The sequence below is a fragment of the Rattus norvegicus genome, chromosome 10 (assembly GCF_021556685.1).
Source record: "Rattus norvegicus strain SHRSP/BbbUtx chromosome 10, alternate assembly SHRSP_T2T, whole genome shotgun sequence".
NCBI classification, from domain to species: domain Eukaryota; kingdom Metazoa; phylum Chordata; class Mammalia; order Rodentia; family Muridae; genus Rattus; species Rattus norvegicus.
This window is the reverse complement of record NC_141543.1, coordinates 107270189-107294481: the sequence shown is the minus strand read 5'-3', so window position 1 is coordinate 107294481 and position 24293 is coordinate 107270189. Positions and strand designations below refer to the sequence as shown.

At 46.2% G+C, this 24293-nt stretch overlaps 1 non-coding gene across 1 annotated transcript; it reads right to left on the bottom strand.

Moving 5' to 3' along the window:
• Positions 1 to 14121: 14121 nt before the first annotated feature.
• Positions 14122 to 14254, bottom strand: LOC120095390 (small nucleolar RNA SNORA70). The gene has a single exon (XR_015632456.1). It is a non-coding gene; the product is annotated as a small nucleolar RNA SNORA70 (small nucleolar RNA).
• Between the last annotated feature and the right edge of the window lie 10039 nt (positions 14255 to 24293).

Here is a 24293-nt window from a genome sequence, read left to right as displayed (position 1 = left end):
CATCTCCCAAGTGCTGAGATTACAGACATTCCAGGATCCCTGACGTGGAGATTTGCACAGTGTGCAGAAGGTCTTCGATTTGATTCCCGGGAAGGAAGGAGACTGGGGGAGGGGTGGAGAGGAGGAGAGGAGCTTCCCACTTGAAACGCATGTTCAATAGATTTCAATCTATTCAAGGTTGTGTTATCCTCCACACAACCAACTTACGATCATTCTTTTCACCCAAAACAGCAGCAGGATTTCCTTAGCATTCTGCTCCACCCCCACACACCCAGCTTCCCCACCTCTAGGCAACCAGTAATCTACTCTGTGTGCTTATGTATTTATCTAGTCTGGATGTAAATGAGATCATAGACCGATGGCCTTTATGGACCGGTTTTCTCCATATTGGACCATCTACCACTAGTCCATTCTTTTGTTGTTGGTGGTGGTTTTTTTTTTTTTCCCCAAATGATATGTTTTTGAAACATATATCTTAAATATCTTAATTCTGTCTGTACAAAGACTAGCATGATCAGTCTCACCGGGTAGAAAGTCTTTTTTTTTTTTTTGGTTCTTTTTTTTCGGAGCTGGGGACCGAACCCAGGGCCTTGCGCTTCCTAGGTAAGCGCTCTACCACTGAGCTAAATCCCCAGCCCCCCCCCCCCCTGTAGATAGTCTTGAATAATCCAGTCAAGGTCGAGATTGGTCCATCTTAGTGAAGCTTATCTGTCCTTCGTGTACCACACGTGTTTAGCCTGTATTTCCGGATCAAACCAGTTGTTAGAAAAGGCACAGCACGAGCTAGCACCCTGGCCAAACTTCTGTGGGTGACTCTGGTAGAGCGGCTGGTGGCTTTCAGATGAGGAAAAAGGCTATGAACGACCTTCTAGTGCGTACGTGTATCAGTTTGCCTGCCCAGCGATTCACAGATGAGCATTTGAATTGTTGCTGCTTTTTGGCTGTTTTGACTCAAGCTGCTGTGAGCATTGCATTGATGAGGGTGTGGATGATTGTAGGCACGGTGCAGGTATATTTGTTCTCTTAGTGGACGGTCCAGACATATGAGTGCAATGCCCGAGCTCACAATTGCTTTGCACTGAATCCACCGCCAGTCTAGCTAACATATTAGTCCAAAGATAATGTATTTATTTTTATTTTATGTGCACTGGTGCTTTGCCTATATGTACGTGTGTGTGTGTGTGTGTGTGTGTGTGTGTGTGTGTGATTTTGGAGTTAGTTATAAGCTTCCATGTGGTTGCTGGGATTTGAACTCAGGACCTCTGGAAGAACAGTCAGTGCTCTTAACCACTGAGCCATCTCTCCAGCCCCTAGAGATCTTTTGTTAAGGTGTGCTGTATTCACGAGTGTTTTGATTACACGTATGCATGTGCAGTGAGTATGCGCAGGCTCCATAGAGGCAGAGACGGCTGGGTCATTAAGAGCACTGACTCTTCTTGCAGAAGACTGGGTTTGGCTCCCAGTACTCACATGGTGCCTCACAGCCATGTAACTCCAGTTCCGGGGGATCTGACACCCTCTTGTGGCCTCTGTTAGTAACAGGCATGCATGCGGTAACATGTTGGTAACAAACACATGCAGGCAAAACACCCATACATGTAAAAGTAGATTAGACAGACAGACGGACAGCAAGAGAAACAGGCGGACACAGAGAGGTAGACAGACCGACAATCAGACAGAGAATACATGTGTGTCAGTGGAGACCAGAAGAAGCTATCAGATTCCCATGACCTGGAGATACAAACCTGTGAACTACCTAATGTGGGTCCTGGGAACTGAACTCTGGTCCTCTGCAAGAGCGGCACTTGCTCTTACCTCCAGAGCTGTCTCTCCAAGGAAGTCTTGAGCAGCGCTGTCAGCACCTACTTGACCCAGGAGCCTGGTCAACTTTGAGTGCACCAAGTAGTAAGGAATGGTCTCTGAGACCGGATGCCTGATGCCCTGGAGGGGAAACTGTTGCCAGTGACAGGCTGTTTCCAACCTCATTCCCAGTATTTCCTCCTTTCCTAAGAGACCCAGTCAGTAAGTGAGACTTGCACCATTTTGCCCTGCAGAGTTTCTAATCAAGGGCAGGAATTTTCAAGGCTAGAGGTGTTGTCAATACCTAGCGGGATGATCTACTTATTGAAAACAATTAGGATTTCAGAAGTCAAGTAAACAGAGGGCTAATTAATGTCTTTCCCAACTCTTCAGTTGTTGCAACACCTTGCTTTAGGATTGAGTCTACATCCGCTCCTTGGGGCGGGTCCCTCCTCCTTCCAGATACAGGGCATATTCAGGGCATATAGATTGGAAATTGATGTTGGGATCTGCAGGACCAGAGAATCTCAGAACAAGGCAGGAAGGTGAGAGAGGGACCTGCTCTGGGGACAGGTTCAAGGACAGTGCCTGAGACTTCTCATGTTCTTTTTTTTTTTTTAAATTAATTTATTTATTTAATGTGAGTACATTGTCATTGTCTTCAGACACACCAGAAGAGAGAATTGGATCTCATTACAGATGGTTGTGAGCCACCATGTGGTTGCTGGGAGTTGAACTCAGGACCTCTGGAAGAGCAGTCAGTGCTCTTAACCACTGAGCCATCCCTCCAGCCCCCGACTTCTCAGGTTCTTAAGGTTGTCCTGTTTAGATTTTTGACAACCCTTTGCCAGGTCGATGGTGTCAGATATCCAAACTGTCACTATTTTCTCCAACTTTGCCACTTTCTCCCCAAAGAAGAGCCACTTGGCAAAGTACTGGCTGTGTGATCAATGTCAGCAATAACACACAGGGGTTATGCTGAGAGGTCAGAGAACCTCGCACACTCATGTCCTTGGGAGGAGACGACAGTTGGGCAGTTTTCTTAGGTGAGGAGGCCAACAAACATGACAGTTGGGCAGTTTTCTTAGGTGAGGAGGCCAACAAACATGCTTGTTGCTGTGGTTTTGTTTTGATTTTATCACGGGGTGTGGCTAGCACTTGTTCAGAACCACAGGGACTTTACAACTCCTGAGCTGTCTTTATTAGGTTGAAGTTCAGGTCTGTTTACAATTCTCAGAATAAATCCTGGAATTTACACACATTTCATTTAGGTCCTCCAAGGCTCTTTGCCAAAACCCTCCCTCTCCCTCTCCCAGTATCCTTGAGCTGCAGATTAGTGACATTGTATCTGTTTTCTAGAAGGCAAGAATGTGGGGGCAGATAGGCAAAGGGCTTTACTTAGGTTCTCGGAGTAAGTGGACCATGGGTTGAAAATAAACTCTAAACCCATCGTTCATCACCCCTTTCATGGTGGGAGAGATCAGGAGTTGATTTCTTTTATGTCTGGGTTTGCAAGGGAAGAACATTGCTATTTGGGGAACAGGTGCCTACAACACCCACCCTGGGTAATCCCAGAGGATTCAAATGTTACCATTCCAGCTCATGGACTAAGGAAAAGCCAAGATTATCAAGAAGGTACAAGATGCTCCGTTCTTTCTTTCTTTTCCTTCCTTTCAAAGATTTATTTGTTTATTCATTTTATATCTCTGAGTGCTCTATCTGCATGTATATCCGCATCCCAAAAGAGGGCATCAGATCATGTTATAGGTGGTTGTGTGCCATCACGTGATTGCTGGGAATTGAATTCAGGACCTCTGGAAGAGCTCTTAACCACTAAGCCATCTCTCCACCCACAGCACCTTGCTTTCTTATCCTTGGTAAACAGCTGGGTTAGTCCAGGGTTGCAAAAAAGTCTCTTCAGCAAAATGCCTGTGTGGATTGTCTTTTGCTACTTTGTAGGTACTTTCTTCCACACTCATCCACCCATTTCTTTCACTCTCTCAATCCCCTAACGCTAGATAAAAAAGAAAAAAGGGAGCGCAAGGCCCTGGGTTCGGTCCCCAGCTCCGAAAAAAAAGAACAAAAAAAAAAAAAAAAAAGAAAGAAAGAAAGAAAGAAAGAAAGAAAAAAGGGGTAGAGAGGAAAAGAAAGAGACCCCTGAACAAAGTCAGGGTTTGGAAAGGGGTGATGTTATCAGACTACTTCCTGTTGATTAAGGGGGCAATGTTATCCTTAGACTACTTCCTGTCGATTAGGGGTGTTGAGTTCTTTGGGGCAAGTTTGATCTTCGCTGTGGGGATATCTAGTTTCTTATTTTACTTGTTCCTTTGAGCAAGACTACTTAACAGATTGTGACCAACAACCAACAACCCACCCACACCACCTACTGGGGCTCTAGCATTTATAGCCCCTCAGAAAAGTTCCCAGAATTCCAAATGTCACACAATCGCAGAGAGTATCTGCAGCTGGCAAAAACACCCCTCCGCTACAGCACGAGGCAAGTCATAGTCAGTTGACGCAGACAGTTGGAAGCAGCCCCACGTCCCCACACATAGGATTAAAATGAAAGCACATTCTTACAATATTAGTTTTTTCAAAGAATCCAAAATTCCAGAATTCCCACTCTATGTCTGTCTGTGGGTACCAAAGTAGTTGAGATTTCGTTGGCAGTGTCCCCTGTCAGAACCCACACAGGGTAAATAAAGTAGGTGCCTTGGAGAGACTGCAATGGCTGTGGTTGTCACTGAATAGCTTCAGGACCAAGTAGGAAATACTAAAGTTCTTCGTGGAATCAAAGTGTGCAATGTTCTAAGAACATAATGGCTAGAGAAAAGAAAACCTGTGGTGGCCATGAGGGCTCTGGTATACGTCACACTGGTATCCTCTGGTGGTCATGAATTTATTGGAAAACGGAATCATATGTTAACATCAGAATGGGACCTATAAGGTCAAACCCGATAATTCATTTAGTTTTTTTGGGTTTTTTTTTGTTTTGTTTTGTTGTTTTGGTATTTTGATGCAGAGTTTCTCTATGAATCCCTGCCTATTCTGGATTCTCATCATAGACCAGGCTGGCCTTGAACTCACAAAAGTCTACCTGCCTCTGGCTCCAGAGTTCTGGGTTTAAAGGCATGTGATACCACTGCCTGACTGATTCATTCAGTTTTATTTTATATACATAGGGGTTTTGCCTGCATGTGTGTATGTGCAGCATGTGAGTGCCCGGTGTCCAGAGAGGCCAGAAGAGGGCTCTGTATCCCCTAGAACTGGAGTTACAAATAGTTGTGAGCTGCCATGTGGGAGTGACCTAGTATCCAAACTCAGGTCCTATACAAGAGTACTGGGTGCTTTTAAGCACTGAGCCATCTCTGCAGCCACAGTGAAGTAAGTTTTAGAGAGATCCCTCATGGTGAGACACATCTTAGTCCCAAGCACTTGGGAGGCAGAGGGATGTGGATCTCTGTGAGTTCAAGGCCTGCATGTCCACATAGTGAGTCCACATAGTGGACTGTGTTGTAGAAATGTAAGCCAAGTAAACCCTTTCCCTCCCCAGTTGATTTGGTCATGGTGTTTCATCACAGCAATAGTGACCCTATGACATCCACAGAAGATGACAAAGTGAATTCCCTGAGGACAAACATTTGAACGTTCTCTAATATGCACATTCTCAATGAGAGAAATACTGGTCCTTAAAAAGAGAAAAAAAGTGGGCTGGAGAGATGGCTCAGCCGTTAAGAGAACCGTCTGCTCTTCCAGAGGTCCTGAGTTCAATTCCCAGCAACCACATGGTGGCTCACAACCATCTGTAATGGGATCCGATGACCTCTTCCGGTGTGCATGAAGACAGTGACAGTGAACTCATATATACAAGATAAAGAAGCCTTATTACATTGAGAGAGAGAGAGAGAGAGAGAGAGAGAGAGAGAGAGAGAGAGAGGTTATTCTGAGAAGATGAAAGCGTGACCCTCCAAAACTCACTACCACCTCATTTCTTAGTAATTAATTCCTCTCACTGTGGAGCATTTGAATATAGTGTGCTTTTTTTTTCTCCTCGGGGAAGTTTTCTTTCTTTTTCTTTTTTTAAGTGTGAAAGCTTAAAGGAAAAAAAGAAACCCTGATGTATGAGCTAGTCTTGATTTGTCAAAGAAAGTCTGTGTCAGCCATTATGGACCTGGACTTAATGTCTGAAAGTCCTTGTGTGTGGGCAGTGCGATGGCACAGCCCAGCAGAAAAGATGCTTGCTATTAAACCTGACATCTGGAGTGCAGTCCCTGAAACCTACACGGTGGAAGCAGAAAACTGACTCTCAAAACTTGTTCTCAGGGTTGGGGATTTAGCTCAGTGGTAGAGCGCTTGCCTAGGAAGCGCAAGGCCCTGGGTTCGGTCCCCAGCTCCGAAAAAAAGAACCCCCCCCCAAAAAAAACAAACTTGTTCTCTGACCTCCCCAATTTCCCTCTGTCTCTGTCTCTCTGTCTCTCTGTCTCTGTCTATCTCTGTCTGTCTGTCTCTCTCCCTCCCTCCCTCCCCTTCTCCCCCCCCTCTCTCTACACACACACACACACACACACACACACAGACTTTAAGCAAGCTGTGTCCTGAAAGCCAGATGTCCAGGGGTCATGAGAATGATAGTGTCTGGAGGTTGAGTTTTATCATGTGAGCACTCGTACAGAACATAGTCCCCTTCCTGTGCACATCTCACCCACTTAGCTCATGCCAATGGTTGCTCGTGCTAGGATGGATGTAGTTAATTCTGTGTGTGTGTGTGTGTGTGTGTGTGTGTGTGTGAGTGTGTGTGCGTGTTTGTATGTGTATGGGTGCGGTACATGCACCAGCCCAGTGTTGATGTCAGAAACCACCCTCGATTGCTCTCCCACCTTATTCACAGAGACAGGGTCTTTCCGTCAACTAGGAACCCACTGATGTGGCTAGTTCAGCTAGCCATCTTGCTCTGGGGATTCCCTGTCTCCAACTCCTTGAAGCTGGAATTAGAGGGCTACCTGGCTTTTGTGTGGATTCTAGGGATCTGAACTCTGTTCTTTATTGTTCTGCAGTGAGCGTTAACCCCGAGCCCTTTCCCCCACCCCAAATTTTTGTGGTTAACTTTAGCACATTATGCAGAACCGAAGAGGTGGCTCAGCCGTTAAAAGCACTGCCTGTTCTTCCAGAGGACCTGGGTTGAATTCCTGGCACCCACTTGGTGACTCACAATGTTTATAACTTGAGTCCCATTTATAGCTTGAGTCCCAGGATATCAGGTGGCATCTTCTGGTCTCTGTGGGCATGGCACACACATGCTGCAAAACCACAGGCAATCAAAATACCCGTATATGTCAAATTTAAAATAACAACGACAACAACAACAATAACAATAACGAACATTCTGAATACAAACGTGGAAAGGAAGGCAGAAGAAATCTCATATTTTATTCTAGTGCCAACTAAATTACTATGATTAATTTTTGTTTTATTTTGTTGAGACAGGGTCTTACTATGTTTCCCTAGCCCGCCTAAAACTCAATATGAAGACTAAGCCAGCGTCAAACTCACAGAGATCTGCCTCTGCCTCTTTATCTCTGCCCCTCTGCTCCTCTACCCCTCTGTTGCCTCTGCCTCTGCCTCTGCCTCTGCCCCTCTGCCCCTCTGCCCCTCTGCCCCTCTGCCCCTCTGCCCCTCTGCCCCTCTGCCCCTCTGCCCCTCTGCCCCTCTGCCCCTCTGCCCCTCTGCCCCTCTGCCCCTCTGCCCCTCTGCCCCTCTGCCCCTCTGCCCCTCTGCCTCCCTAGTGCTGGGATTAAAGGTGTGAGCCACCACATCTAGCCTGGCTTACTAAGACTGTTTCTATTCAGGTATCTGTCCCCTAACACTCCATGTTGGACAAAGCCTGTTGACATACAACCCTTCCCCTTGCTTCCTGGGTCTGCTCTTCAAAGGCAGCTTCCCTCCCCAGAACTCTTGGGACCTATGCAGAGAGACGTTATATCTGACAGCCAGACCAGAGGGCTGGGGGGCTGGGGAGGGGGATGGAGAGGGGAATTGGGGGTGGTAGAGAGGGGTGGCTCAGCCTTTGCCTGCTCTGTGCATGTGGCAAAGCTTTAGAATAGCAAAGTTTATCAGGGACATCCTAATAAAGCGTCCCCCTGGCAGTGAGAGAGAGCTACATGGAGGGAGAAGTTTATTTAAAGATGATTTCTAGATTCCTTCCTGGGTTGTCACCAGAAAAAAAAAAGTTGACATGATTGAGGGCTGTTGATAAAATGCCTGTTCTATCTTGGGGTGGCAGGGACTTTGTAAGAGCGCATGGCAGGCCATCAGCTGTTACTCCACCTGGCTTTCCCCAGTCTCATCTCAAATTGCAGGCTGCGTGGTTATTTCTTTATTGTAATACCGTCCTTTCCTTTTGTGTCCATAGAAACAACCAAGAACAGTCCTGTGTGGGGGTCCCTGTGATTCTCACAGCTTTTCTCTGAGCCCAAGAGTTTTGCCTTGATACCAGACCCAGGACTGGTAGGTCTCTGGGGTGGTGTCTTCTAGCTAAATCCAAAGGTCCTTTGCCATTGACTATGGCTTACAATGTGTTCCCCTGAGAAGGCCCGCATTCGGGGTGTAGTTATACAGGGGTCAGAGGCCCCATACTTCTATAGACTGTGCAGCCAACATAAAAAGCACTAACCCTGGCTTTGTCATCAAGCAAAGGGCATGTATTAATAATGTGTAATTTTGGGCTGGAGAGATGGCTCAGTGGTTAAGAGCACCCGACTGCTCTTCCAGAGGTCATGAGTTCAATTCCCAGCAACCACATGGTGGCTCACACAACCATCTGTAAAGAGATCTGATGCCCTCTTCTGGTGTATCTGAAGACAGCTACGGTGTACTTAGATATGTAATAAATAAAAATAAATCTTAAAAAAAAATAATGTGTAATTTTAATGCCCTTTTTGTTGTTTTTCTTTGGAGATAGGGTTTTACTACATAGCCCCAGCAGTCCTGAAACTCGCTATGTAGACCACTCTCTCGACCTCACAGAGATCCAACTACCTCGGCCTCCAGAGGACTAGGATTAAAGGCATGTACCACTACATCAGGGTTAATGCTTCTTTTAAAAAGATGTTAACTCCCTACTCTCTTGAATACCATCGATAAAGTTCGCTGCAAACCCCTTCCCCCCTAAAAAGATTTTATTTTATTTTATTTATTTATTTATTTATTTATTTATTTTTTTGGTTCTTTTTTTCGGAGCTGGGGACCGAACCCAGGGCCTTGCGCTTCCTAGGCAAGCGCTCTACCACTGAGCTAAATCCCCAACCCCTTATTTTTTATTTATGTGTATGAGCGTTTTGCCTATATGCATATATAAATATACCACATGAGTGCCTGGTGCACAAAGGGGCCAGAAGAGGGCATCAGAGTCCCTAAAACTGGACTGGCAGATAGTCGTGAGCTGCCATGTAGGGCGGGAATCAAATCCAGGTCCTCTGCAAGAGCAGCCAGTGTTCCTAACCACTGGGCAATCTCTCCTTAGTGCTTTTCAGAGGTTTGGTTGCTAGATGCACACAGCTAACTTTGTGAGAAACTCTCCAGTATAGTTAATACGAATGTGTTCTCATGGCCGGCCGTTGGGGTAAGCGTGAGCTATGACTAATCAGGCCCCAGTGTGAATTTTAGGTGACGTATTCCCATGAGGCATCTTCTGAAGCCTCCGGTTCCTTACAGGTGGGATCCTGGGTAATGACTGGGCCTCCCTATGTGACTCTTCAATAAGATCCGAGTCACCCAGTCAGTGGTCAGCAAAGGACAGGTATGCTGTGGTGACCAGTGAAGCAAGGAGCTGCAACAAAGGAAGGGAGGTGGAAGGGAGGAGAGGAGGGAAGAGGGGAAGGGAGAGAGGGAGAGAGGAGAGTCTGACCTGGTAGAAAAAGAGCTAAACTAGATTTTACACAGGGCTTTTTTTCTTTCTTTCTTTCTTTCTTTCTTTCTTTCTTTCTTTCTTTCTTTCTTTTTTTTTTTCTTTTTCCGGAGCTGAGGACCGAACCCAGGGCCTTGCACTTGCTAGGCAAGTGCTCTACCGCTGAGCTAAATCCCCAACCCCGTAGACAGAGTTTTATCAAAAGATGTAGACAACAGTTTTACGTTGCTGCTGAGTTGCTACACGAAGAGAGGCGTTACCGTCAAGCCTGATGACCCGAGTTCAATTTCCAAGATCCATGTGGTAGAAAGAGGGGAGAGAACAGACTCCTACAAGTTATAGTCTGACCTTCACACCGTACTCACATGCAGGAAGACACATACACACACAAACACACACACACTGATAAATACCTGTAATTTTAAATGTATCACTAACTTTGGAATAATTTATCTTGAACTAAATATTTTATTTGTTAAATAATAATAAATCAAGTAAATAGTAATAGTAACATATTAAAACTAAGTATTTTAAAAACATAAAGATTGGCCAGCTAGTGGTGATGCTTGCCTATAATCCCAGGACTTGGGAAGGAGGGGCAGGCAGATCTCTGAGTCTGAGTCTAGCCTGGTCTACAGAGCAAGTCCCAGGACAGCCAAGGCTACACAGAGAAATCCTGTCTCCAGAAAAAATAAAATACAGTGGAAGATTGGTCCCCTCCTGTCTCTGTCCCCAAGTTCCTTGTCCCTGTCTCCTAGGGCCACTAGTATAAATTTCCAGCATATCATGTGTGTCTTTCCAGAAATTCTCATTAACTTTTGTTTGTTTGTTTTTTTAAAGATTTATTTATTTATTTATTTATTTATTTATTTATTTATTTACTATAGGTACACTATAGCTGTCTTCAAACACACCAGAAGAGGGAGTCAGATCTCATTACAGATGGTTGTGAACCACCATGTGGTTGCTGGGATTTGAACTCAGGACCTCTGGAAGAGCAGATGATGCTCTTAACTGCTGAGCCATCTCTCCAGCCCTTTTCTGTGTTTTTGAGATAGGATTTCTCTTTATATTTCTGTCTGTCCTGGAACTTGCTTTGTAGACCAGGCTGGCCTTGAACTCACAGAGATCCCCCTGCCTCTGGCTCCCGAGTGCTAGGATTAAAGGCATGTGCCGTCACCACCACCACCGCCATCTGGCTTTCATTAAAAAATTTTTTTAAAGCATACTACGTTAAAAGTTGGAAACCCCAAACTGCCCATCAAATGAGAGTTAGTCAAACGAACCGCAGAAATCTGACCATCTATTCAATGAATTCTCTGTGATTATTGAAAAAGAAGATTTCCTCTTGGGAAAGGGTTCACAATATACCACATTAAATCACTGAGCTAGAAAAAAAAAAAATCAACTTTGGAAGGAAATTACTGTTGAAGAACACTGGAGTATTTTCCCAAAGACTCTGCTCTAAGCTGGTCCTGGGGTGCAGACCTGTCGTCTCAGCTGTTTGTGGGGCTGAAGCAGGAGGATCTCAAGTTCAAGGTTGGCTTGGGCTACAGACCAGGGTCCAGGCCAGCCTGGGAAAATTAAAGAGATGCTGCCTGCCTCGGAGATAATACGTAAAAAGACGCTGGGGTCATAACTCAGTGGCAGAGTACTTGCCAACCGTTCCCGGAGGCCGCGGGTTCCGCCCCCTGTGTCAGAAAAACAAAGACACAAACAAAACGCCAAGCACACGGCGGGCGGGCTGTGTGGCTCTGTAATAAAAGCAGCTGCCTGTGCAGGCCCATGGCCCCTAAGTATAGGAGTATCCTGACAGTCGTTTACTTCGCCACAGCCTCTGCCAGACTGGATGAAATCTTTCCAGCTATAATAAGACACACGGGCTCAGAAAAGCAGTATGATTCAGAAGCAGGAATCATAACTCCCAAAGCAAAGAGCCCCTCTCAGGGAGTCTCCTGGCTTCATCTTTCACGAAGGGGGTCAGGGAGGGGCCAAGTCAAGCTTGCAGATCTGAACTCGGGACTGCGGCTCATTCCCGACATTCTCTGCTCGCCAAGCCCACATTGTCCACATTCCCCCCTGTTTAGGTTCTCGTCTTGCCTCCAGGACACAGACACTTGAGGTCACGCATAGTGTCTCCCTCAGCTGCTCGAGGGTCCCAGGGACAGGGTAGAGGGGACGATAATTGGAGACCTTATGAGAAACCCAAGGGTCCCTTCCTTGACTGTCTGGGTCCATTTCTGCTGGGCAGAATGCGGTTTGTTGAGGTTTTTTTTTTTTAAATGCGTGTGGGTGTGTGCGCATGCGTGTGTCTGTGTGTGTATGCACACGAGTATGTGTGCGTGCTCTCCTGTATGTGTGTGTGTGTGCACTCGCATGTGTGCTCATGTGTGTGTCTGTGTCTGTGGGTGTGCACGCGAGTGTGTGTGCGTGCTCTCGTGTATGTGTGCATGCGTGTGCATGTGCATGCGTGTGCAAGCACCACAGCATGTGTGGAAAGGTCAAAGGACAACTCAGGTGACTCGGCGATTCTGCTCTTTCCTACCGAAGTAGGGATGAACTCAGGTTATCGGGGTTGATGAAAAGCACCATTGATTGCTCAGTGAAGCTCCCTGCTGGCTTCAGAATCCAGATCTTACCCTAGGTGGGCCGGGTGAACTTAAACCAGTTAAGGACAAGTATTTACTGGGCAAACACAGGCTATGCGCTGTCATGCTGTTAATAGGTCAACTGTGTGCCTGTGTACAGGAAGTTGGGAATTCACCTGTCTCCAGTGTTCTGCCAAGCAAACAGGTATCTAATCACCCCAACTAAGGGTCTGCTACCTCAGAAACGTATTTCGGTATTCAATATTTATATTTTAAAAAAGAATGGGGGGCTGGGGATTTAGCTCAGTGCTAGAGCACTTACCTAGGAAGCGCAAAGCCCTGGGTTCGGTCCCCAGCTCCGAAAAAAAAGAACCAAAAAAAAAAAAAAAAAAAAAGAATGGGGTGCTGGGTTCGGTCCCCAGCTCCGAAAAAAAAAGAAAAAAGAAAAAAAAAGAGTGGGGTGGGCAGCTACGGCACCTGTATACATATGTAAACATGCACACACATGTGCACATGCTAGTAATAAATCTTTTAAAATCCCCCCCCAAAACAAAATCCTACTTAGAGCTGTCCTGACCCACTAAGCTAGAGTATGTCTAGATCCCAATAAGAAATAAGCTAGGTGGTCGTGGCACACACCTTTAACCCTAGCACTTGGGATGCAGAGGCAGGCAGATCTCTGTGACTTCGAGGCCAGCCTGGTCTACACAGTGAGTTCCAGGACAGCCAAGGCTACATAGAGAGTCCTTGTCTCAAACACAAAAACAACTCTTCATCGACTACTTATACATGGATGTGTTGGTTAAGGACTTTGTCCAGTCTGAGTGTGTGTGTGTGTGTGTGTGTGTGTGTGTGTGTGTGTGTGTTTAAGCCACAGGTTAATGCTAAATGACCCTTTCCTTCCTTCCTTTCTTCCTATTCTAGAACTCACTATGTAGACCAGGCTGGTCTTGAACCCACAGAGATCCAGCTGCCTCTGCCTCCTTAGCTGAAATTAGATGTGCACCACCACAGCGGCCAGTGCCTCCTTTTTAGGTCACTCTCCACCTTCTTTTTTGAGACACTAAACTGGAGGTCAACAACTGGACTAGCCTGGTTAACCAGCAAGCCTCTTTCTGTCTGCCTCTCCAGGTATGAGGCGATGGTGTGCAGTTCCTTGCCTGGATTTTTATATGCGACCCAAACTCAGGTCTTTTTATTTCTGTGGCAAGCTCTTTTTATTAGCCGAGCCATGTCCCCAGTGCACCCTTTCCCTTTAATATAGAAGGAAATCCCACCCAGATCTTCTGTCCTTCAGTGATGGTCATGTCTAACTCCTAACTCTAATTCTCATGGTTCAGGCCTCTCCTCCATAACTCTCTCCTCTGTAGCTCTCTCCTTCCTTCCTTCCTTCCTTCCTTCCTTTATATTTTTTGTCTCTTTAGTCAGACTGGATGTGACATTTATTAGTGAATATGGCTTGGAGGCACATAGGACTCAGCACAGCAGAAGCCCTCAGAAATGCAGGGCTGCCACTTGTCCGGAGGATCGTCGATATTTGACGCCATAGTCGTTGGGGGTGAACTGCTTCTCAGCTCCCAAGTCCCCAATTTCATATACATGAAACTCAGGAAGGCCTCTGTTCTTTGCGATATGGTTCTTCTAGTGCCCAGAGGACTTGAACTTGGTTCTAAAGAAGGTTTCAACCTTACATTCCTTAGTCTTTGGCTTAGTCCAGGCAGACGTAATGACCTGGCCCAAACACCGTGCCCCAGAGCTTCCCACAGACCCTGAATACCCGTCTAGAACCTAAGTTAGGACGGCCTTGTAGTCAGAGATATGAATGTCCACCCAAGCCTCCAAGGCCCCTTAGGGCAGCTCAAACAGGCGACAGGCTGCCCACACTACCAAGAAGGTTGTGTTCGTAGGCCGTGGCAGAGCAGGCCCCCATGAGAAAGGAACCCGGAGGCCTCATTGGCTGCAGACACAGACTGTGGTTCTCGTAGCGTTCATCTTCCATGTATGGAAGGAAGCTGCTTGCCGGGTGCATCTTGGCCTGTGTGTACATAAGCACAGCTATATAAAGGGAACAATTTTTTTCCCATCTGACATACATAAATATCAGAGTGAGTAATACTGCTCCTTCTGGTTGCCAGGCAGTTCTGCTATATTGATTTTAGCTCATGATACTTACCGAGATTTAATTAGCCCAAAAATCTGAAGTTTGCGTTAATTTTGGGAGAGGATAGCGGTTTCATTTCTTAAGCAGAGCTGGACATTTGAGAGCTGCTCGACTTGCAGCTGCAGAAAAGCCGCCAGCAAAACTCTCTGGAGCACACTGTTCTGCCTTAGGGTGCGCCTTAGGGTGCGGAACGGAGAAAGGATTCCTGCATTTGCAAAGGCTCAGAGTCTCCTAAGACACCTAGAGTATCCAGCTAGATACAAACTGCAGGGTTAGGGAAGCAGAGGGCCTTGGAGCTGAGTCAGCAAGCCTACTGTTGGTTTTGAAAGAGGCTGTCATGTGGCCCAGCCAGGCTTTCAGCTAAGCTTGTTGCTGAGAGTGACGTTGAACTCCTAATCCCCCTGCCTCTTTCCCTCATGTGCTGTACCAGCATACCTGCCTCTAGTTTATTTTCAGATGAAACAAACCTACAAACAAAACGAAACAAAACAAAAATAAACAAAAAGGCTGGACAAGGTGTTGTGCCTTTAATCCCAGCATGCTTAGAGTCAGATGCATCTCTGAGAGTTCAAGGGCAGCCTAACCTAAATAAGAATTTTCAGACCTCGATGCGGGGCTGGAGAGATGGCTCAGTGGTTAAGAGCACTGACTGTTCTTCAAGAGGTCCTGAGTTCAACCACGTGGTGACCCACAACCATCTGTAATGGGATCTGATGCCTTCTCTGGTGTGTCTGAAGATGGCGACAGTGTACTCGTATACATACATAAATAAATATTTCTTTTTTTTTCTTTTTTTTTTGGAGCTGGGGACCGAACCCAGGGCCTTGCGCTCCCTAAGCAAGCGCTCTACCGCTGAGCTAAGTCCCCAACCCCAATAAATAATTCTTTAAGAACACTCGCTGCTCTTACAGAGGATCTGGGTTTTGGTCCCAGAACTCACAGCGGCTCACAACTGTCTGAAACTCCAGTCTGTCATTCCAGGAGATCCAATGTTCTCTTCTGTGTGCTGAAGGCTTTGGGAATGCATATGCAGGCAAAACAGTCATACACCTAAAACAAATATAATTGCAAAATAAAAAAAAAAGCCCAAAGACCCACCCCACACACAGAACCTGCTATAGTTGGTTCTCTCCTTAATGGTACTGTAGCTGTAACAATGATGGTTGCAGGCCAACGTAATGGACTTGATGTTCTAGCTGCTAATGCAAGCCTTTGGCCATAGTCTATATAAAGCATAGCCAATACACCCCATCTGTTACCATCAAAGTGGTAACAGGTCACTTCTGTCACATCAGCTTCTGTGATCAAGCCGCTCAGACAGGCATGAGTCCTAGCGAAAGCCTGACTCAGGTCTCTCGGTTTCCTCAAGATCCTGACTGATCGTGTCATGTCATGACCTAGGCAATAATATAATGATGCTAATTTTTTTTTTTTTTTTTTTGAGCTGGGACCGAACCTGGGGCCTTGCGGTTGCTAGGCAAGCGCTCTACCACTGAGCTAAATCCCCAACCCCGATGCTAATTTTTTTAATGGATCCCCACCTTGTAAACAAGGGGCCGTCCATTCCAGGCTTAAGCCAGTTACATACGAAAGGATGGCCTTGAACTTCTGATTTTGTCTGTACCTCCTGAATACTAAGGTTATGGGCTAGTACCACGATAGCTAGGTTTATGTGTACTAGGGATCAAAGGCAAGCATTCTATCAACTGAGCTATGGTGAGAGGACACAAACAGTGTTTTAAGAACTTATATTGGGTCAGGGTGAGACCCTAAATGAACATCAGAATATGTACTGTTTCATTTTGGCATAAAACCTTCAGACATTGAAAATCCTTGCCAGATAAAATCCATACCACTAACTAGTCAGGTGGTACAGGCCTGTGATCCCAGTTCTTGGGAGGCAGAAGCTGGAGGACTGGGAGTTCAAAATCAACTTGGACCACATAGTGAGTTCGATGTCATGCTGGACTTTGTGAGACCCCGCCAGAGAGCAACCACTTCCACCAAGAGAAACTACATATTTGAGGCCAGTTGTATATACTCTGTGTGTGTGTGTGTGTGTGTGTGTATGTGTGTGTGTGTAGGTGTATGGATACATACAAAAAGACTTTTCTCAGAAGCAGAGGAGGAGAATGACAGACAGACAGACAGACAGACAGACAGACAGACAGACAGACAGAAGGAAAGGACACTAGATGTACACCTGTACACCTTACCACTGTGGTTTTTAGAACCTGTAACGACTGAGAGCCCGTCTTGCTCTTGGCCCTAAAGCCAGAAAGACCCACCAAAGCTGGATCTCGTTCACTCAAGCAGACAGGAGAGATGCAGCCCTGAAGATTATTAAATAAGCGGGGGAAGCATTTGGTTCTGTTCTTTAGGAACCACAAAGTATTAAACTGTGGTGAACAAAGATTCCGAGGTGAGGAGGGTGAGACGGGAGGGCCGTTCATCCTGTTTCTGTTTTGGTTCCAGGGGAGTCAGTTGGGTTTCCATTGCATGGGATGCAACTGGATATTTCCTCCGTCCTCCGTGGCTGGGACCTGGCAAACACTGTTTCCTGGCACTCGAAGCGCGGCAAGTCCCAGCAGCGAGGTCAAATCCATTTTTGGAGCCAAAGAGCAGCATTCCTTTACAGTTAGTTAGCTTTACAACCGCCAAGGCCACTCCTGCCCGCCTGGTCTAGAGCGACATCTACCGGCCACAAAGGGAACTGTCTCAATTGCCCAGACCTGTGAAGGCTCGGTGTTCCTACAGATCGTATCCCTCACTAATTACACTCTAATTGATGATGTCTCAGGGTTTCTCTGGCTGCGTTGAAACATCATGGTCAAAAGGCAAGTTGGGGAGGAAAGGGTTTATTTGGCTTACATTTCCACATCGCTCTTCATCATCGAAGGAAGTCAAGACACGAACTCAAGCAAGGCAGGGAACTGGAGGCAGAAGTTAACAGAGGCCGTGGAGGGGGCTGCTTACTGGCTTGCTCACCATGCTTTCTCATAGAAAGGACCACTAGCCCACTACACTGTAGTTGTTCTCAAACACACCAGAAGAGGGCATCAGATCCCATTACAGATGGTTGTGAGCCACCATGTGGTTGCTGGGGATTGAACTCAGGACCTCTGGAAGAGCAGTCGGGGCTCTTAACCACTGACCCATCTCTCCAGCCCCCATATATAAGTAATTCTTAAAAAAAATAAAGGGGTTGGGGATTTAGCTCAGTGGTAGAGCGCTTGCCTAGCAACCGCAAGGCCCTGGGTTCGGTCCCCAGCTCCGAAAAAAAAGAAAAAAGAAAAAAGAAAAAAATAATAAAGGCAAGGAAAACATACAGAGAGAGAGAGAGAGAGAGAGAGAGACCCTACAGCCCTGTTTATAGCTCAATTATATGGATACATTTCTTTATTTATGTTCTTTCCTCTCTACCTTGTGTCAAACTGACATAAGAGTGTCCAGTACAGTGAGCATCTTGAAACTGTTCCTCTAGTAATGCTGAAGGGCTAGGAATGTAGCTAATTGGAAGACTCTTGTCATGCATGCTTGCCTCTTCGGACCTCAACACTGACAAACAAAAACTGTATGGCCAGGTGTGGTTGCACATGCCTGTAGTCCTAGCACTTGGGAGACTGTGACAGGAGGGTCATGAGGTTGAAGCCAGCCTTGGTTACTTAGTGAGAGTTTGTCTCAATAAAACAAAACAAAAAAAAAAAACAAATAAGAAAAACTGAAGTGTGCTTTAAAACAATTTTGTTTGTTTTTGTTTGTTTGTTTTTGTTTTTTGAGACAGGGTTTCACTGTGTAGCCCTGACCGTCCTAGAACTCTCTCTGTAGACCAGGGTGGCCTTGAACTGTCAGAGATCCACCTGCTCCTGCCTCCCAAGTGCTAGGACATCCACAAACTTACAGAACTTTTTTTTGTTTGTTTGTTTGAAGACAGGGTTTTTCTGGGTACTTGCTGTTCTGGGTATCCTAGACTCACTGTGTAAACCAGGCTGGCCTCAAACTCAAAGATATGCCTGCCTCTGCCTCCTGAATGCTGGGATCAAAGGTGTGCACCGCCCTACCCCACACCTGGGTTAAAAAAAAAAATGGTTACTCTATGTGTATGAGTGTTTTGTCTCCATATAAGTCCGTGCATCATGTGTGTGCAGTGCTCTCAGAACACAGAAGGAGTCCAAACCCCTGATACCGTAGGTATAGGGGGTGCTGGGTATCAAACCCAGGTCCTGTGGAAGAGCAGCCCGTGCCATTCCTGAGTCATCTCTCCAGCCCAGAAATGTGCTCATATGAAACTCATGAGATGAGATGCACCTAACTCCTTGGTGTTGGCAGTGACCGTCTTGAGTTCCACGTGAGTTGCTTGTCTGCCGGGAGCAAGCTGCTTGGCTATTGGGTCCACAGTGAACTGTTCCCTCCGAGAAGGACGTGAAGAAATAATAAGAAATAATGGAGCTTTGGATGGTGGCACATGCCTTTAATCCCAACCCTTGGGATGCAGAGGCTTCCCAATCTGTGTTCTAGGTGAGCTTGGTCTATTTAGTGAGACTATGTCTAAAAACAAACAGCAAAAGAGATAAGGGATAAAGAAAAAAGAAAGAAAGAATGGGGTGCCCAGTGAGGTGTCTCAGGGGGTATAGGAGCCTGCAACAAGGCTTGACCACCTGAGTTTGATCCCTGGGAGCCACGTGCACTATAGGATAGAACCAGCTTCCACAAGTTGGCCTTTGATCTACACACACACCATAAATAAATACTGCTTTTTTTTTTTTTTAAGAAAAAATGGAACAGGGGTATAGCTGGGGGGGGTGGATCTTAAATTAGTAGACAGGAGGTTCTAGGTCCATCCCCAGCAACAAAATAGCCACGGCAACAGTAACAGTGATAAGCCGTAACTGTGTAACTGTTTCCTTTGCAATCATCAGATGACTGAAGATGCAAGAAGGTTTTAGAGATGGGGCTGGAGAGATGGCTCAGTGGTTAGGAGCACTGACTGCTCTTCCAGAGGTCCGGAGTTCAAATCCCAGCAACCACATGGTGGCTCACAACCATCTGTAATTAGGTCTGGTGCCCTCTTCTGGTGTGTCTAAGGACAGCAACAGTGTATCCATATACATAAAATAAATACATCTTTAAAAAAAAGGTTTAAGAGATAAAAGTTTGAGGCATCCCCTATACATTTTCAATTTGGTTTTATCATATTTATTTTATTTGTGTGTCTGTGCATATGTGCTTGTACATGCGGGCTTATACCCATGCCATAGCGTTTATGTGGGAATCAGAGGTTAGCAAGTATTCCATGAACATATCCTCCTGTGGATGATGAAAATATATTCAGGCTAGGGGCTGGAGAGATGGCTCAGCGGTTAAGAGCACTGATTGCTCTCCCAGAGGTCCTGAGTTCAATTCCCAGCAACCACATGGTGGCTCACAACCATCTGTAAAGAGATCCGATGCCCTCTTCTGGTGTATCTGAAGACAGCTACAGTGTACTTATATATAATAAATGAATAAATAAATCTTTTTTAAAAAAAAGTGAGAACAACGGGGTGGGGGGGGGAGAGATGGCTCAGTGTTTAAGAGCACTTGTTGCTCTTGCAGAGGACATGGGTTCAGAGAGGTTCACAACCATCTGTACCTCCGTTTCCGGGGAATCCGATGCCTTCTAACCTCTCTGAAGGTACAAAGTACACACGAGGTGCACATACATGCAGGCAAAACACACAGAAAATAAAATGAGTTAATTAATCTTGCTTGTTAAGAATTGAGGAAAGCCAGCAAGGACACACAACTTTTCTTTCTTTTTCTTTTTTCTGGAGCTGAGGACCGAAGCCCAGGGCCCTGTACTTGCTAGGCAAATACTCTACCACTGACTTAAATCCCCAACCCCAGGGAAACTTTGCTTTTCTTGAAGATTCATCTGTTATGTGTACAGTATTGTGCCTGCATGCCAGAAGAGGGCGCCAGATCCCACTATAGATGGTGGTGAGCCACCCCACCACGTGATCCCTGGGAATTGAACTCAGGACCTCGGGAAGAACAGCCTTAACTGCTGAGTCATCTCTCCAGCCCCGGGCAACTTTTCTAAAGTTTGGCGTTCAAACAGAACGTTGATTTTGCTCTCTCGGATTTGGAGGAAAGGGGTTTTGAACTTGAGATTATAGCGTGGCATTTTTGTGTGCCTAGGAGAGGGGGGGGGGTTGTGGATGGATGCAGGAGAGAGGGAGGACATCAACGAGGAAAACTTTGCTCTTTATCAGTTTCCATGGACACGAAGCAGAGTGGATGAAGACAGATGCAGGTCTGAGGCAGCCCAGGGAGACACCTGAGTTGTCTTCCACTCCCACGGTTGCTCTCTCTTCTTTCAGAAGAGTCAGAGAGCAGTACCTGCTGGTTGAGAAAGGAAGGCATGGGGAACCTGAGAGCTAAAGGCAGGAAACTGTCCTTATGGACAGCAGAGAATTAACAGACCCACAGACATTACAGACAGTGCCGAGGCCCCACTCAAATTGGAAATTGGAGATTTAAAAGATTTAAAATTATTATTTTATGTTATGCATACGGGCGTTTTGCCTGAATATACGTCTGTGCCTTCAGTGGGCTTTGGAGCCCCTGGAACTGTATGGTTATGAGCTGCTATGTGGGATTCTGGGAATCGAACTTTGGTCCTTCTGCGAGAGCAGCCAGAGTTCATAACCACAGAGCCATCTCTCTAGCCTTTGAATTTGTAAACTTAAGGGCTGGAGAGGTGGCTCAGTGGTTAAGAGCGCTGACTGCTCTTCCTGAGGTTCTGAGTTCAATTTCCGGCAACCACATGGTGGCTCACAACCATCTGTAATGAGATCTGATGTCCTCTTCTGGTCTGTCTGAAGACAGCTGCAGTGTAGTCAATACCTGAAATAAATAAATCTTAAAAAAAAAAAAAAAAGCAAAGCACTGACTGCTCTTCCAGAGATCCTGAGTTCAAATCCCAGCAACCACGTGGTGGCTCAAGTCCCTGTACTCACATGGCTGCTCATAACTGTCACTTATTCTGGTTCCAGGGGATTCAACACCTTCACATAGACATACATTCAATACATGTGAGATAAAAATAAATTTAAAAACAATACATTAAAAGAAGTTGCAGGTTTAAAGGAGGCCACCCAGCCTATCAAGTGCATTTTAAAACCTAGCTCTATTTTAGAAGAAGAGAAAGAAAAAAGCAGGAGAGGAATCCGGCCTCAGTGTTCAAGGGCTGCAGAGTTTCCGTTTGAAATGAGGAAAAACTCTGAAGGCGGTCTGAGCATGTCCCTCTGGTCCCAGCTACCCTGGTGTACCAGGCAGGAAGATTATTTGAGTTTGCTGCTTCATTGAAGACTTGAGGGGATGTGGCTCAGTGGGTAGAGTGCTTGCCCGGCAAAGCCTACTCTGAGCCAGGTATGATAGCACAGGTTGCTTGTGAGGTACCCAGTGATGTGGGTGCTGAGAACTGGACCCAGATCCTGTGAAACAAAGCAATAGTTTCTCTAGCCACTGAGCCATCTCTTGAGCCCCGGACTCCACTCTATCCCTTTAATGATCAGAATGAGTCATTGGAGAGATGTGGACTCAGAAACAGAGGAATGGAAAAGCATAAACATCTTCCAGACTTGACCTTGGAACCCCTTCCTTCAGAAAGCTGTCGAGACCGAAGTCCACTTGTTCATTGGGCTTTTAAGCATTCATTTATTTATACTCTGGCACCGAGAAGCATCCGCCAATTCCATACCACTTTCCTGGCATTTCCCAGTTGTAGGCAGCTTGAAGTCCTAGGGAAGCACTTGAGTGACATCCCTCCCAAGTTCTCCTCTACCCAAGGCTATTAACATTTTGATTCCTGGGGGGAGGGCACTCAGCAGTTGAGAGCTGACCCCTCTTCCAGAGGTCCTGAGTTCAATTCCCAGCAACCACGTGGTGGCTCACAACCATCTGTAATGGGATCCGATGCCCTCTTCTGGTGTGTCTGAAGACAGCAACACAGTACTCACAAACATGAAATAAATATTTTTTTTTTAAATTTGATTCCTGTAATGGAAGACAAATGAGGATCCCCAAGAGTCTTGTATTCAGAAGGCACTGCCATTCAGGGGAGGCTCCAAAGACGACAAGCCTGAGTCACCTGAAGCTGCTTGTTCATGTTTCTGGGACCTTCTCAGAACTAATGACTGGGAATCTCTGGGATCCCAGAACCTCACACAAATCACAGCCCATGCTCTCCATTAGAGATTTGTTGCACTTAAGAACTGTTGATCCTTTTCTCCACCTTACACACTTACTGCTTTATCTACAGGGGCTCCAGCCTGACTGACTCTCCCTACAGCTATGCTTGCACGATTCAGACACCATCTTCTCTCCACGATCTCCTCTCTCTCTCTCTCTCTCTCTCTCTCTCTCTCTCTCTCTCTCTCTCTCTCTCTCTCTCTCTCTCTCTCTCTCTCTCTCATGAGTGCTCTGCTGCATATACACCCAAATGCCAGAAGAGGGCATCAGATCACCTTATAGATGGTCATGAGCCACCACTGAACTCAGGACTTCTGGAAGAGCAGCCGCTGCTCTTAACTAGTTAAGCCATGCCACCAACCTGATTTTGGTTTTTCAACACAGGGTTTCTCTGTGTAGTCCTGGCTGCCTGGCACTCTCTCTTAGACCAGACTGTCCTTGAACTCAGAGATCCACGTGCCTCTGCCTCCTGAGGGCTGGATTAAAGGTGTGCGCCATTAGTATTCCTGGCTCCTTTTCTCCGATTTTATTAATTTTTCCTGAGACCTGGTTTCAGCGTGTAGCCCTGGCTGGCCTCGAACTCACTATGTAGGCCAGATTGGCTTCAATCAGGCTGCCTCTGCCTCCTGAGTGCTGAGATTAAAGTGTGCACGAGTCTCTGACTTCTACCCTTCCAGGGTGTCTAGAGCTTTGCTCTGCTGTGTCCCACTGTTTGGAAGTGAGACTTTATTATGACACTAGATTACAAAGTAACTGGGGCTAGTGACTTAAGAAAAAGCACAGAGGGGGTTGGGGATTTAGCTCAGTGGTAGAGCGCCTGCCTAGCAAGCGCAAGGCCCTGGGTTCGGTCCCCAGCTCTGAAAAAAAGAAAAGGAAAAAAAAAAAAGAAAAAGAAAAAGCACAGAGGGGCTGGAGAGACGGCTCTATGAGTAAGAACACTTTCTACGAGGATCTGAGTTCGAATCTACATCCAGCAGCTGTGTGAAAACTGGACATAGCTTTGTGTGTCTGTAAGGCTGGCTTTGTGGAGAAGAGACAGACAGAGCCCACGAACTCACTGGCCAGCTAGCCTAGCCAGAACTGTAAGCTCAGGTTCCGTGAAGGGAGTTAGAGAAACAGAGAGGAAGAACGGGAGCAGTGGCTGAGGAATCTTTCTTTTTTTCTTTTTTTCGGAGCTGGGGACCGAACCCAGGGCCTTGCACTTGCTAGGCAAGCGCTCTACCACTGAGCTAAATCCCCAACCCCATGATCAGAATTTTGAACAAACCACTAACCAGAAGCAAGGCGATCTGGGTGCCTCGGGGGATGCCCAGTGCAATGTAAACCAGCTCCTAAGGGTCAGCAACTTACAGCAAAATAGTAAATTTCAGGGCAATACCTAGGTCTCACCTGCAGGTGGCAGTATGATAACTCATAAACGTCACAGGTAAAAACCTTTTCAGTCCTCTAAAATTATGACCTCCCGCCAGCCACCCCCAACAGTAACAAAGAGGGTGGGGGGAGTGTAGTACAGAAGCTGGAGGGAATGAGGGACACACCAGACACACACTTCTGCTGATTAATTTACAACAGAAGCGGTTGGTTTGGCCAGCAATTTCTGCTAGTT